Raw genomic sequence first — 13,145 nt, 5'->3', positions numbered from 1 at the left:
AACTAGAAACTGTTATACTAAGTGAAGTAACACAGACTCAGAAAAATGATGTATGTTCTCCCTCTTATGTGGATCCTAGCACCAAATCATTTTAAATTCTATGTCCTTTTAACAAGATGAGACTTCACAGCAGTGCCTGATTGCTAAATATCGTCACAATTGGGCTTGTTGTCAGTTGTGCTCCTTCATTAAAGGAGGGGCAGAGTATTCAGCCATTCTTCCTAGCCAATTGTATGTAATTTGGCCCTAATCACACATGGTCTCCAAGATTTGGGTAGGGCTAAAGTATAGAGTTTGGGGAAGGCTAGAAAGAGAAGGCTTGACCCATGCTGGGTAAAGGCTTTCCAGTGTGCACACTCTCAGGTCACTCATACACCTCAGCAACCCCTCAGTTATCCAGTAAGCTCAGTAAATTCATTGGTTTGAAACTAGAACCTTAAAAGGGGATAAGCATTGCTTAGTATCCCAAGGAAAAGAATTCTCAAAATAGATGGAAAATTTATTTGTTAATGTTACTATGACTTATAATTATTAAAGAAGAAAATGAGAATGTAAAAGATGTTAAAAAATGGAGTTTTTTTTCCAAAATAGACAGAAAAAATGAGAAAGCCTAAGCAAGTGATGAAGGTCTGTTTAGGTTTGTTATGATTTATCAAGGATGAGACAAAGACAATATATAGGTAATCTTAAATTTTCTAAGGTCATAGTTTAGTCAACTAGTTTAAGGAACAAAAAACATATATCTAGTCAAGGTTTCTCTGAGAAAATTTGGTTTTTGTACCCAAGCTTTATCTACATATCACATGGTAATTAAAAGTACCAGACTGGTGGAACTAACCTTATTGGATATTTAACAGCCATACTTCGAGGCCTATGCTAATCTGGTCAGAGGGACATAAAGGATAGTTTTTGCCCCTTGCCCTCCAAGGTTGACTAAGTTTCAGGGGGCTATGGAACATCTCACTAAATTTCCTGTAACTGTGGTGAGTCACCTGTCCTCTGGTTCAGGGAGGCCATGGAGACCCCACCAGATGGACTTGAATTAGTGCCCAGTCTACAAAGAGGAGGGTCAACTCAGATTGGAAACATTTCTTCCATGATTGCAAGCGAATGAAGCCAGCTATGGTCGAGTAGGACCTTTGACATATCTTCACATAGATGGAACTGATAAAAGAAAGGAGCCAGGGGCTCCTCCCAAGCCCATGTGACCCCTGAAGAACAGATCCTCGTCTTAAACCCCCAAAAGGAAAGTATAATCACAGAGTAACGTCATCAGTATATTTCTTCAAGACTTCAAGGGATTACACTTCCCAGACATTAAGCTTAAGTCCATATAAAAAGTTATTTAGACAGTGATTTCTCATTGATGATTTTGTCCTGAATGAGATGTAAGATTTCAAATCTTGGTCTGTAATACTATAGTGCCCACCTGTAGCTAAGGGAGACAACCCACTATTGTTCTAAAATGATGACCAAATTTGTTTTCTCCCTCTATCTAGAAGCCTTCAACAGGGAACTGATACTGATCCTTACCACTCCAACAGCTATCAAAATACCTGAAAGCAAATCTTGAGTCCATCACTCTCAAGTCCAGCCTTGCAGACAAAAGAAAAATGAGGAGGAACCCAATAAAGGCATGCTTTTGGAAGCTCTAGTCAAGAAATTCCAATGGACTCTCATATGAACATTTGAAAATTGCCCTGTTCTGACTTTTTTCTAGTTCCCTGTCTAGAACTTGTAATGCTAATTACTCTTGCCTTTACTTCTCCTTCACATCTCCTATTCACCAGCCAAGGACTTTCTTTTCCCCCTACAGATAAGAGTTATGCAATTTGGGAGTTTTTTAGATAGACCAACTGAAGAGGTACCCCAATTGTCTCACCCTGAGTCCCTATTCAGCATGGAAGAAGCTAGAGTAGTCTGCATCCCAATTCCCTATCTGCAAGCTGGGTAACCTCCTCAGAGGTTGGTGTGATAAGAATAGGAGGTAGGAATTGCCTAGGCAGTTAGTTTAAAAAAAAGACCCCAAAGAAAAGTAGCCAGTTTCTAAAAGCCAAAATGTCCTTGGGCCTCTTAGCAACATACTCTGTTCCAAAGGTCAAAAATGTCAAAAGTATTTGGGAGCTCTTATCTAATCCTTAAAAGATTTTAGGGTTACCTCTTCAGAGGGGAAAATGTTAGAATAGCAAAAAGCCCCATTTAAAAAAAAAAAAAAAGAACAAAGAATACATAAAGTTATCAGAAAAAAAGTGATGGGGAATCTTATCGAAAGGAATATTGGCAACTGATTGCTGCTAGATGAGGAAGAGCTGATTTTCCTAAAACAAGGAATTCTAGACAGGCTGACTAGATTCAGTAGATGGACAAACTCTGGGGAATGGCTGCGGGTGCTGACAACACAGTGGACAGTAACAGGTATGATGGCATGATAGAGTATATGGGCTCGGCGGGGAGCGCTATGGGAGGGTGCCATTTGGGATGTGGGTATATAGATCAATAAGACTGTTTGGGACATTCTGTATGAAATACACACAAAAAATCAAATAAAAAATGTTTATTTGAGGAAGAAGTATAAAAATTTGCTTCATGTTAATTAGAAGTGAAAAACATTACATTTGACATCTATCTGATGACTTCATATCCATACTCCAGTGCCAAGATCTCAGAAAGTAACTGACTGTGACTAGTAATAATCAGATACATAGAGGTATTACAAATGAATTTTTCTGTATGAAACTGTGTATTTTAATAATGAAATGGAGATCTTTTTTGAAGTTTAAAACTTCATTTAATTTTATGTCTTATAGGGTTTATATGGAGTACAATATTGTATAACTGTATTAATTCAACTGTAAACCTAATAATTTACAGCCAATTTTGAAATAGAAGGAGCCTAGCTCAGAAAATTGTTATTGAATATGTCAATGCTGCTGTAATGAAATGCTTCTTCTAATCATGTGGTTATTAAATAATTTTAAAAAGATAAAAAATTAAATTAAATTTTTAGAAAGTGATGTGGAGATATGGGAGGAGTTGGAGGGGAGGGAGTGGGCATGGATTTGATCAAAAGACCTTATATGCTTATATGCCTGTATGAAATTCTCAATAAATTATTTAAAAAAAAAAAACATGAGCACTGAAACAGGAAGTAGGCATGTTCCAGGACAGACGATGTATTAACAGGGACAAGCCACCTGGGGGCCTTGCTAAATAAACTGTAATCTCTGATTCAGTGGGTCCAGATGAGACCTGAGAGTGTACAATTACTAACAAGTTTCCAGGTAAAGCCAAGGCTGCTGTAGGAAAAACGTGAAAAAAAAAAGTGTTTCTCATACTTTTGATTGCATCCTACTGCAAGAGTAATACTAAACTCACAACTCAATAGTGTGTGTGTGCACATGCATGCCTGTGCGTGCATGAGTAGGGGGGGTTGTAAACAGAGTTATTACAGTATACATGGGGGTTTTATGTTTTCTTTTAAAGTGCTGGGGTACTCCTTCACAGATGCTAAGCATATGTTCTACCACTGAACTATATCCATCGGGCAGTTCAAGTACAGGTTAAGCCATGGTAATCCAAATCAAAATGATCATAAATTTAAAACTTTTTGAGTGCTGACACGAAGAATTCCACACCATGAAACTACTTCCATTCACAGAATCACTGAAGAATTATGTAAGGTTAGCTTCAGGCTGTGCACAGGAGATGTATACAAAACAAATGAAGTATGGGTTCCAACCCCAATATACCTCATTACATACATGCAACTTCTCCAAAATTCAAAACACTTTTAGTCTTAAGCATTTTGGGTAAAAAATACTCATCTGCATCAGTGCAATGAAGTTGGGTGTCTTCTATTTGACTTATTTCATTGTAAAAATGTAATCAAGGCCCAAAATTTTACTTCCCCACCTCTTAGTGGGGTGCAAATACCATGTCTACTTATACATATCAGGCCCATTCCACTAAGGCTGAAATGCAGACCAAATTTTTTAAAGTTCAGATTACGTTCAGAATCCTTTGAAATGGGCAAAAATATGTCAAACACAACATGGGAAATATCTGTTATCAGAAATATACATGTGCTAAGTTTTCTTCATTTTAATCTCTGCTCCGTCACCTACAAGATGAGGACAAGGATGCTTATGTGACCCTAAGCAAAGGTCTGTAAATGTTATTTTCCTCTTTAAAGAACAAGGGCTTCTTGGTGAAAAAAAGTGATTCATGGTCCGGGACAAGAAATATAAAAGATAAGCCAGGAACAACTTGTCACACAGAAAGTAAGAAAGTTACAGAAACTTCTAAGATGTGTCAAAAAGTCTCAAGAACCAGCTTAAACAGCCACTCTCTCACTGGAATCATTAAGAATAACTACAAGGCTGGGTATAGCGGGGATACAACTATAACTCCAGCATGCAGGAGGCTGAGCCAGGAGAATCACCAAAAGTTTGGGGTCAGCCTGGGCTTCACACAAAGCCCTGTGGAAAGAGGAAGAGGGGGAGAGGAGGAAAAGGGATGAGGGAGGAGGGGCAAAGGAGAAGGAAGAGGAGAGATAAAAGGAGGAAGAAGAGGCGGGAAGAGGAGGAGGAGGCGCAGGAGGAGGAGGAGGAGGAGGAGGAAGTATGATGAGGGAGGAGGAGTAAAGGAGAAAGATGAGGAAGAGGAAGAGGAAGAGGAAGAGGAGAAACGAGGAGGAAGAGAAGGAGAAGGAAGAAGAGGAGGAGAGAGGAAACTGGAGAAAGAAGGGGAGGGAGGAGAGGCACAAGAGGAGGAGGAGGAGGAAGAGGAAGAGGAGGGAGGAGGAGAGAGGAAAGGGAGGGAGAAAGGGGGAGGAAACAGGAGGGGCAAAGAAGAAGGAGGAGGAGAAAGGAGGAGGAAGGAAAAAGGGGGGAAGAGGAGAAGAAAAGTACAAGTAATAACTATATAAAGGGAGGCATAAAACGTATGTATAAATCCAAGTTCACAGTGGTACTAACTTCTAAAGCATGACATATGCAGGATTGGCTCAACAGGGGCACTACTGATTATTTGAAAAGAACAATACTATGGCCTGTAGGGCACAAAGTAGATTTGGCAAAAATAATATTTAAAAGAACCTGATTTGGACCAAGCTTCTGTATCTAACTACCAAATTATGATACATTTTAGGCTGTTTAGTAGCATTCCTGGCTTATAGCCACTGACTGCCAGGAGTACTCCCTCCCTGAGCACTTCAATAGGCAACCACTTAGGAAGCTAGGTGCTACAGAGTTATAAGTACTTCTTTATGCATCTACATAGAGAATCCAAGTCCTAAAGATGCATACATACTGAATAAAATACAGAGTCACTGGTATGTCTAAGATGGGCTTCAAAATAGTTCAAAACTAAAGGGGGAAGTGTGTGAAGGTACAGATGGTACAAGATTGGTCATGAATTGACAACAGTTGAATACAGTGTGTATTTGGTATATTAAGAAGCACCGTTGGGGCTGGACAGATGGATGGCTCGGCAGTTAAGAGCATTTGCTGTTCTTGCAAAGCACCCAGGTAAGATTCCCAGCACTCATACAGGGTGCCTCACAACCACTTGTAACTGAAGTTCAAGAGTATCTGATGCCCTCTTCTGGCCTCCTCAGGCACCCGAATGCAACCTGGTGCACATACAGACAAGCAAGCACACACACTTGCATATAAACACAAATAAAAATTGAAAAAGAAGCTAATGTTGATATATGCTTGAAATATTTTATGGTAAAAGTTTTCTCTTTAAGTATAAGCAAACAGGGTTGGGGAAATAGCTCAGTCAGTAAAGTACTTAACTTGCAAGCATGGGGATCTGAGTTCAGTCCCCAGAACGTACACAGGTGGTGTGTGTGTGTGTGTGTGTGTGTGTAGTGAAGCTTATGTTTGTAATCACAGTGCTTTGGAGACAGGTGGATCCCTGGGGCTTACTGGCCAGTCAGCCTAGTCTACATGGTGAGCTACAAACCAGTGAGAGATCCTGTCTCAGAAAACAAGGTGGATGGCTCTAAGGAGTGACAATTGAGGCCATCCTCTGGGTCCATGCCCACAGACATGCACACATGTGCATGTGCACACACTAAGCATAAGCAAACAGAAAAACACCTTGACCCTATCTACCTCACAGGATTAGGTTATTCTGAACAAACAAGAAATGTTAGACTTAAATTATTACTAATATTTTCTTCTATAATAAGAGAGTTTACAGGTGAATAGTGCTTCAATTTTCACTTAAGTTTTTTTGAAAGGACAGAATAAACCAAATGATGGTATCATGATGAAATCAATTCTCTCTCTCTCTCTCTCTCTCTCTCTCTCTCTCTCTCTCTCTCTCAGTTCATGTCAGCACTCAAAATTCCATCTGAGCAACAGACTTTTGGAAAAATTAAAATACAGATGTCACTAACAAGAAAGACTATTCAAGATTTTTCACACATAGAAAGTAAGATATCAAATGGAAGGGGCTGTATGACTGTGAAATTTAAATACATGCCTAATCTTTACTTATGGAGAATCCAAATCTTGGATGGCTAGGATGGATTTACTGTTTTACTGTGTTGCTTATCTTTACTTCCTAGTGTTTTGACAATGAACATGTGCATCTTACACAGTGACACAATTTGAGATTTGTTTTAGGTTTGCCCCTGAAAAGGGGTATACTTGAGTTATCAGAGAGAATTAGTGATGTGGAACTTCTCACTCCCCAAGGACGCTGAGAACACAGTGTCTGTCTTCAGCTAATTCCCCTAAATGAGATTTGATGGATGGCAGGGTGGTGACAGGGTAGAAGGTTTGTTTTGAACCCCTGAGATCACCTTTTAGTTCTTAGAACTTGCTGGGCAAATCACATGTAGAATCGCCTTTTCATAACAAAGATCCCTTCCTTACTTAAGTGAACTTTAATGCCAGGTAAGGCCACATGACAAACCAGACAAGTCTAGAAATCTTGACTCTCCTCCCCAGTCCCAACCTCCCTTACCTCCCACATACCCCCATATCAGGTTCCCACCTGGTATGTGACCTTCTCAGCTTGTCTAGTCTCTACAGAAAGGACAATCAAGTTCAGCAATGCTGAAAAGGACACTGAAGCTCAGAGTTTAGAAATCCTCAGATGACTGCTGAGCTGTAAAATCTGGCCTTCACCACTGAACCTTGACTATGCTCCTACCTCACACCCTGGCATTCTTTCCCAACTACAGCCACCCCAGCCTCCTCACCTTATCTCCCACCTCAGGACCTTTGCACTTTCTACTCTGGACTTCTTTGCCCAGATATGGACGTGGTTATCTAGCTCACCTCCTTTCGAGCTCTACTCAAACATCACCACAGCAAAGAACCCCGTCTACTACCAATTCCTAAGTACTCCCTTAATACCCTTCATCCTATTTCATGTTGCTCATTTTTTTTTAATTTTTTTTTTTTTTTTGGCTTTTTGAGACAGGGGTTCCCTGTAGCCCCAGCTGTCCTGGAACTCACTATGCAGACCAGGCTGGCCTTGAACTCAGAGATCCACCTGCCTCTGCCTCCTGAGTGCTGGGATTAAAGGCGTGCGCCACCATGCCAGGCTCATGTTGCTCATTTTTAATTTGGGTGATACATATATAAAATGTGCCACTATTAGCCATTTTCAGAACTTTTTTCAATTTTTCCAAACTGAAACTCTCTATGAATCAAACTCTTCCTTCCTTTAGCCTCTAAGGCTTCATCAGTCTACATTCTGGCTGTACAAACCTGACCACTCCAGGGACCACATACTAGCAGAATCAGATGTGCGTCCTCTATGGCTGGCTTATTGCACTCAGCACAGGTTTTTCATGGTTTGTCCCCATTGTGGGAGTTTTCTTCCTTTGCAAGGTTCAATGTTATTTCACTAAATGCATAAACATTTTGTTTATTTATTCATATATCAATCGATAAGCATTTTGGGTTTCGTTTGTTTTGTTTGGCATTTTGGCTAAAATGAGGCTGCTTTCAACATGATTATGCAAGTCCTTGCTTTGAATTCTTTTAGGTATATACCTATAAATGGAAAAGCCACATCCTGTGGTAATTCTATGCTTCATTTTTATATTTTATTTATTTGTATGTGTATGAGTGTATTGCCTGCATGTATATGTGTACCCATGTCATGCAATGCTTACAGTGGCTAGAAGAGGGTGTCAGATCCCCTGGAATTGTAGTTCTGGATAGTTGTTAGCAGCCATGTGGGTGCTGGGAACCAAATCTAGGTTCTCTGCAAGAGCAGACAGTGCTCTCAACCATCTCTCCAGCCCTATGCTTCATTCTTTTTTAAGGAATTACTATACTGTTCTCTCACAGTAGCTATATTTTGCATTCCCACCCTCAAGACACAGGGTTTCATTTCTCCAGTCCTTTTCCACTCTTGTTAGTCTCCATTCATCCTTACCTTCCTATGTTTTTCTCCAAAGCATTTACTGCCTGCCATACTATAACACTTGTTTATATATTGGCTGCCTCCCCCAAGTTAGGACTCCAGCCTCTTAGGAATAAGCTCATTGATTATTGATGATTGCTCATTGCTATATCCCAAGCACTAGAACACAGTTCGCACATAGAAGGTACTCAAGAAATCTGTTGAACAAGCAATATAAAACACTTGACTCACAACTTTAACAGGCGTGAAAGTCTGCTCAATGCATTTATCACAGCACATGACTTCAACTCTGTGCAGCCTAGGAAATCTCACAGTTTAACAGGTGATGGTTTCATGAGTTTATTCAGTTCATTCCTCATTAGCAATAGTTTCAGAACCACAGCACTATGACAACTGGAAGGAGGCATAAAAGTTATGTCATTCACACTGCTGACTTCAAGCCTAATTGCATTCATCAAAAGGACCTTGCAAAAACTACAACAGCAAAAAAAGAGCTAGAAAACCAAGTGTACTTTAGTTAATAGAAATCTGCAAATGCAAGGCATTTTATTTTAAAAGATCAAATCAACCACAGACAAGATGGGGCATTGGCCTTGTGTAGATTCCTTAATTAGAAGTATCCAAGGACATCTTGACCTAGAAACCCAACTCCAGGCCTCCTTTTATTTTGATAGTATTTTTTTTTCTGTTGTTCATATTTGGTATTTGTTGTTTCATTTGTTTCATTTGGTTTGCTTTTAAAGAGCTGCTTGTATAAAGAAAAAAAAGTCAGACAGAAATTCCATGAGCTCATTATTAACTAAAAAGCCATGTAAATTGTTCTCAAAAAGTCAATTCATTGTACACCCCTGAACTAGCCTCAGAGTGTCTCTCCGTCCCCCACCCCCACCTGAAGATTCTGGTGTTTTATAGCTGAAAATACTTTGAGGGCAAGGTCAACAGATCTTTCTTGTGGAATTAATCTAATTCTTCCAAGCAACCATTGCATTTCCCATTCTTTTTTTATTTTATTTATTATTTTTATTTTATGGGTATGCTTGTATTGCCTGCATGTAGGTAAGTGCACCCATGTCATGCAATGGCCGCGGAGGTCAGAAGAGGCTGTCGGATCCCCTGGGCCTGGAGTTACGGACAGTTGTTAGCTGCCACATGGGTGCTAGGATTTGAACCTGGGTCTTCTGCAAGAACAACAGTGTTCTTAACCGCTGAGCCATCTCTCCAGCCCCACATTTCCCATTTTTCAGGGAAGTATGGCAAAGGGAAACCACCTTGTTTGAATGGATAATTCTACCCAAATGACTTTCATGGGTCTCAATGGAGAGGCCAGAGTGATTTATTTGGAACATGAGGAACTTTCCCTGCCTGGTAAAAAGAAAACCTTGATAGGATTTTCTGTTCTGATTTGATAGAGTCAAAGAGCAGACTGTACTTTCAACTCACACTCACAAAGTGTGTACATCAAAACCACCAAAAGAAACAAAACAGAAAGATATTGTGCACAACTGGCCACCAGGCAAACTAGAGGTTATAGACCAAGCTAGCAACATTCCACAGATCAAACTGACACTTTTTAAACTCTCCAATTATTCAGGTGGAGACATATCTGACCCATTCACCCTGTTCAAATGGCTTCAAGTGAAAGATGAAGATCAAGATGTACTTGAAGTATAAGAGCCTAACACTGCACATCAACAGTAGGTGTTGTTTGGTTTCCTTCCTTCTTACTATCCTGATTCAGGCTTTCAACATTAAGCTTTCCAAAATGAATTCGGCCCAACATCAAGCCCTTCTGCAAATAGATACATTCTTTTTATCCCTGTCAGTGGCTACATCATTTCCTTTGTACATCAAGGTAAGTACAGTTAGTTCATCACTGGTAGGACATAAGTAAGAGGTTATTTCACTAAGAACAGTGCATTTACTATTTTTCCTAGCTCCTCTCTCTCCTTCCCACCCCACAAACTTAGGTGCAGGCATAGAATGCAGTAGGCATCATTGCCTTGGGTTATACCTTGCTGCCAAGTATACGCTCTGTGCCTCAGTTTCTTTTCCTACATCTTAGAGTTTCTGTGATACATAGCTCTACATCTGGCTTCCAAACACCTAACATGGCAGTCTTATTATTTTTAGGACTCAGGAAGACAAGGGTCTGTGAACCAGTTTCTCCTTGCTTGCAGCTTACTCTGAAGAGAGGACTAACCCCAACCTTCAGTCCACACAGCCATTAGCCCATAAAGCCATTAGTCTATAGAAGAACTCCAAGAAAGAACTAACCTTACATATCCAAATGCTTCCCACTCCACCAGAACCCCTGAGGATCTTATCGACAGGAAACAAAAGCACTACACTACTAAAATGAAGTATCTGGCTTCTATTCTCTAATTAGAAAAGCCCAAAGATTGTAGCCCAGGGAACAGCTAAATATTTAGAAAGTTTAAGAAGTTAGCAAGAACCAGCTGCCCACTGCTCCCCTACCCCTATTTATTAACCCGTCGTATACTCTGCTTCTGACCGTTTCGGATGAAAAAGCTTTTGTTAACCAAACCTGGAACCACAGGGGTGTCTATGCACTGGCTGATGCTTCACTGTCTAGAAATGCAGTAAGGGGTAAGGGGGAGCATAATGGGAGTTGCTGTTTACAGAGAAATGCTGACCTCAACCCCTATCCCAGGACAGGCACCAAAACAAGACCGGCACAGATTCCTTGACATTCATGTGGCTCCAGTCAAACCTGGATCCTTCTGTGTTATTTTTCAAGCACTAACTTATGCTTTCAATTTGCCAGCAACCACTTTCATTTCTTGCAATCCAACCTACTCTGATTAAGCACACGACCACAGTAGGAAAAAACAAAGTGATTATTTTTGAAAGAGATACACATTTCACTTTTGCTTACTTATCTTGGCAGATGAAAACCTCTACATCTAGAATTTAAGTCATCAGCATGCTTCTCAGACTGGCAGTGGAACACCCCTTTACAGTTCCATTTTATGGCCTGCTTTTTTTTTCCTCCTCAAAAAACGGTCTGCTTCAATTCTGAGCCACCAACAAAAGTGGCTGTCCACTGGATCTCTGCTCCCCAAAGCCAATGACCAACTGTGAATACTGAACCAAGCAGTCTTCTTTTTCCTACTCGACTTCCATTCCTGCTTACTTTGAGAGGATTTAAAATAACCATGGGACAAAAACTCACTACTAACTACAGCATTCGGCTTCCACACTCACCTGACCCGGGTCAGGCACTCTGCAGGCAAAAGCACGCCCAGCCAGGGATGCGAATCCTGCTCCTGGGTAGTCAGCTCCTAAATATTTACAAAGAAAGAAGACTGAGTAGATCTCCCAAGGGTCTCTAACAGAAATGCTCCCAAGACCAGGCTTTCATGTTCTTTAGCCCTTCCCTGCAGTGATCCACCCCCACCCCCAACACACACAGACACCTCCAAACTTAGCAGCCAAGTTGGTGGGATCTCTTGCGCCAAGATTACCAGTAACTGCTTTTTTCCAGTGCGTTACTAACAAGGTAAGATCAAGCATGCACAAACTTCGAACGGGCGGGAGGGTTGGAACTAAGAGAAGTGTTAGGCAGAGCCCCAAAGCACTTGTTTCCCCGCGTGGAGGCCAAGTATCCGGAACCTGCATCCTCATTGGGCACGAGCTTCGTCTACACTTCTTCCCACACCGCTCCCCCGGTTTTCTTCCGTTTTTTAAAACCCTCCCCACAGGGGCCCCCACGCATGCATTATTCCACCAGTCATGCAGTGCGACAGGGCTACATTTTTAGAAAGATTGCTTCCTTGAGAAGGCTCATATATGACACCCCCTCAAGTGTGTGCCCCCCCCCAAGAGGGGGCACTATTTCCTGCAGCTGCTTCAACAGTTTCCAACTTGAGGGAATGCCATTTCGGTACAGAATGGGGGGGGGGGGTCTCTCAAAGCCGGTCACTGGAGTCCAGGACATTTGAGGTTGCTTAAGCCTGAAATCAGACCTCCCCCAAAACTGCTCGCAAGGAAAGAAACCCCAAAATACATGCCAAGTGCATACAAAGCCACCAAACTCCCAGAGAGCAGGGCAAAAACTTCGGCGCCCAGGGGGGGTCAGTGCCAACTCCCAGAGCCCTCCGCCCGGCCCCAGCAGCTACCTTGGTGACCTGGGAGCCACGCCGGTTTGGGGGAGCAGGACGAAGAGAGGGGTTAGCAGCCGCTGGGCAATCCCATGTCCGCGAAGAAGGAGCTGATTCCGTTAGGATGGAAGCGAAACACCCACACCTCCTCTCAGCGAGCGCTTTCTTTCTCTCCACCCCCTACCTCCTCCACCACCACCACCACCTCCTCCTCTCCTCCCACCCCGGCAGGCTTGAGGAAACGCTAACAGCAGCACATCCACATGGTTACTGCACTTTGAAGCGGTTCCCAGTGGCTTATATAGGCCGGGAAGCTCCCTGGGCAATGTAGTCCAAGTCCCAAGTTCTGCGGGCGCCTGAGGCAGTGAGAAGGGACTACAAGTCCCAGAATGCCCTGGGTGGGTAAAGAATTCTGCTCTCAATCGATCATGTCCTGTTTTTTTTTTTTTGGGGGGGGGGGGGGGGGGGGGGGGCGTCCGCTGGGCAGCCTGGGCTCGGAACCCGTGTCTAAGGACCAGATTAAGCAGGCTTGGAGATAGCGATTCAAAGCTACCCCTGCCCGGCATCCCCCATCCCTTGGATCTCTTCCCCTTCGCCTGTCCCCACCACTTCCTGGGAGTCCAGGTG

The 13,145-nt window shown here is 42.1% G+C and overlaps 1 protein-coding gene across 17 annotated transcripts in view; it reads right to left on the bottom strand.

The window, feature by feature from the left end:
- Window positions 1-12,792, bottom strand: part of Itpr1 (inositol 1,4,5-trisphosphate receptor type 1) — a 376,735-nt gene extending 363,943 nt beyond the window's left edge. For 12 of the 17 annotated variants that reach the window (XM_029556903.1, XM_008854568.1, XM_029556904.1 and 9 more), the window contains exons 1-2: window positions 12,537-12,792; window positions 11,623-11,699 (exon numbers count right to left, since the gene is read on the bottom strand). The gene's annotated coding sequence lies outside the window, so the exon portion shown is untranslated. The remainder of the gene's footprint in view (window positions 1-11,622; window positions 11,700-12,536) is intronic. The other 5 variants (XM_029556906.1, XM_008854576.1, XM_029556908.1 and 2 more) reach the window with 1 other exon arrangement.
- Between the last annotated feature and the right edge of the window lie 353 nt (window positions 12,793-13,145).

This window comes from Nannospalax galili, unplaced genomic scaffold (genome assembly GCF_000622305.1).
Source record: "Nannospalax galili isolate Female #2095 unplaced genomic scaffold, S.galili_v1.0 scaffold846, whole genome shotgun sequence".
Classification (NCBI taxonomy): domain Eukaryota; kingdom Metazoa; phylum Chordata; class Mammalia; order Rodentia; family Spalacidae; genus Nannospalax; species Nannospalax galili.
Note: the sequence above shows the minus strand (reverse complement) of the source record. Positions and strands in the feature narration are given on the sequence as shown.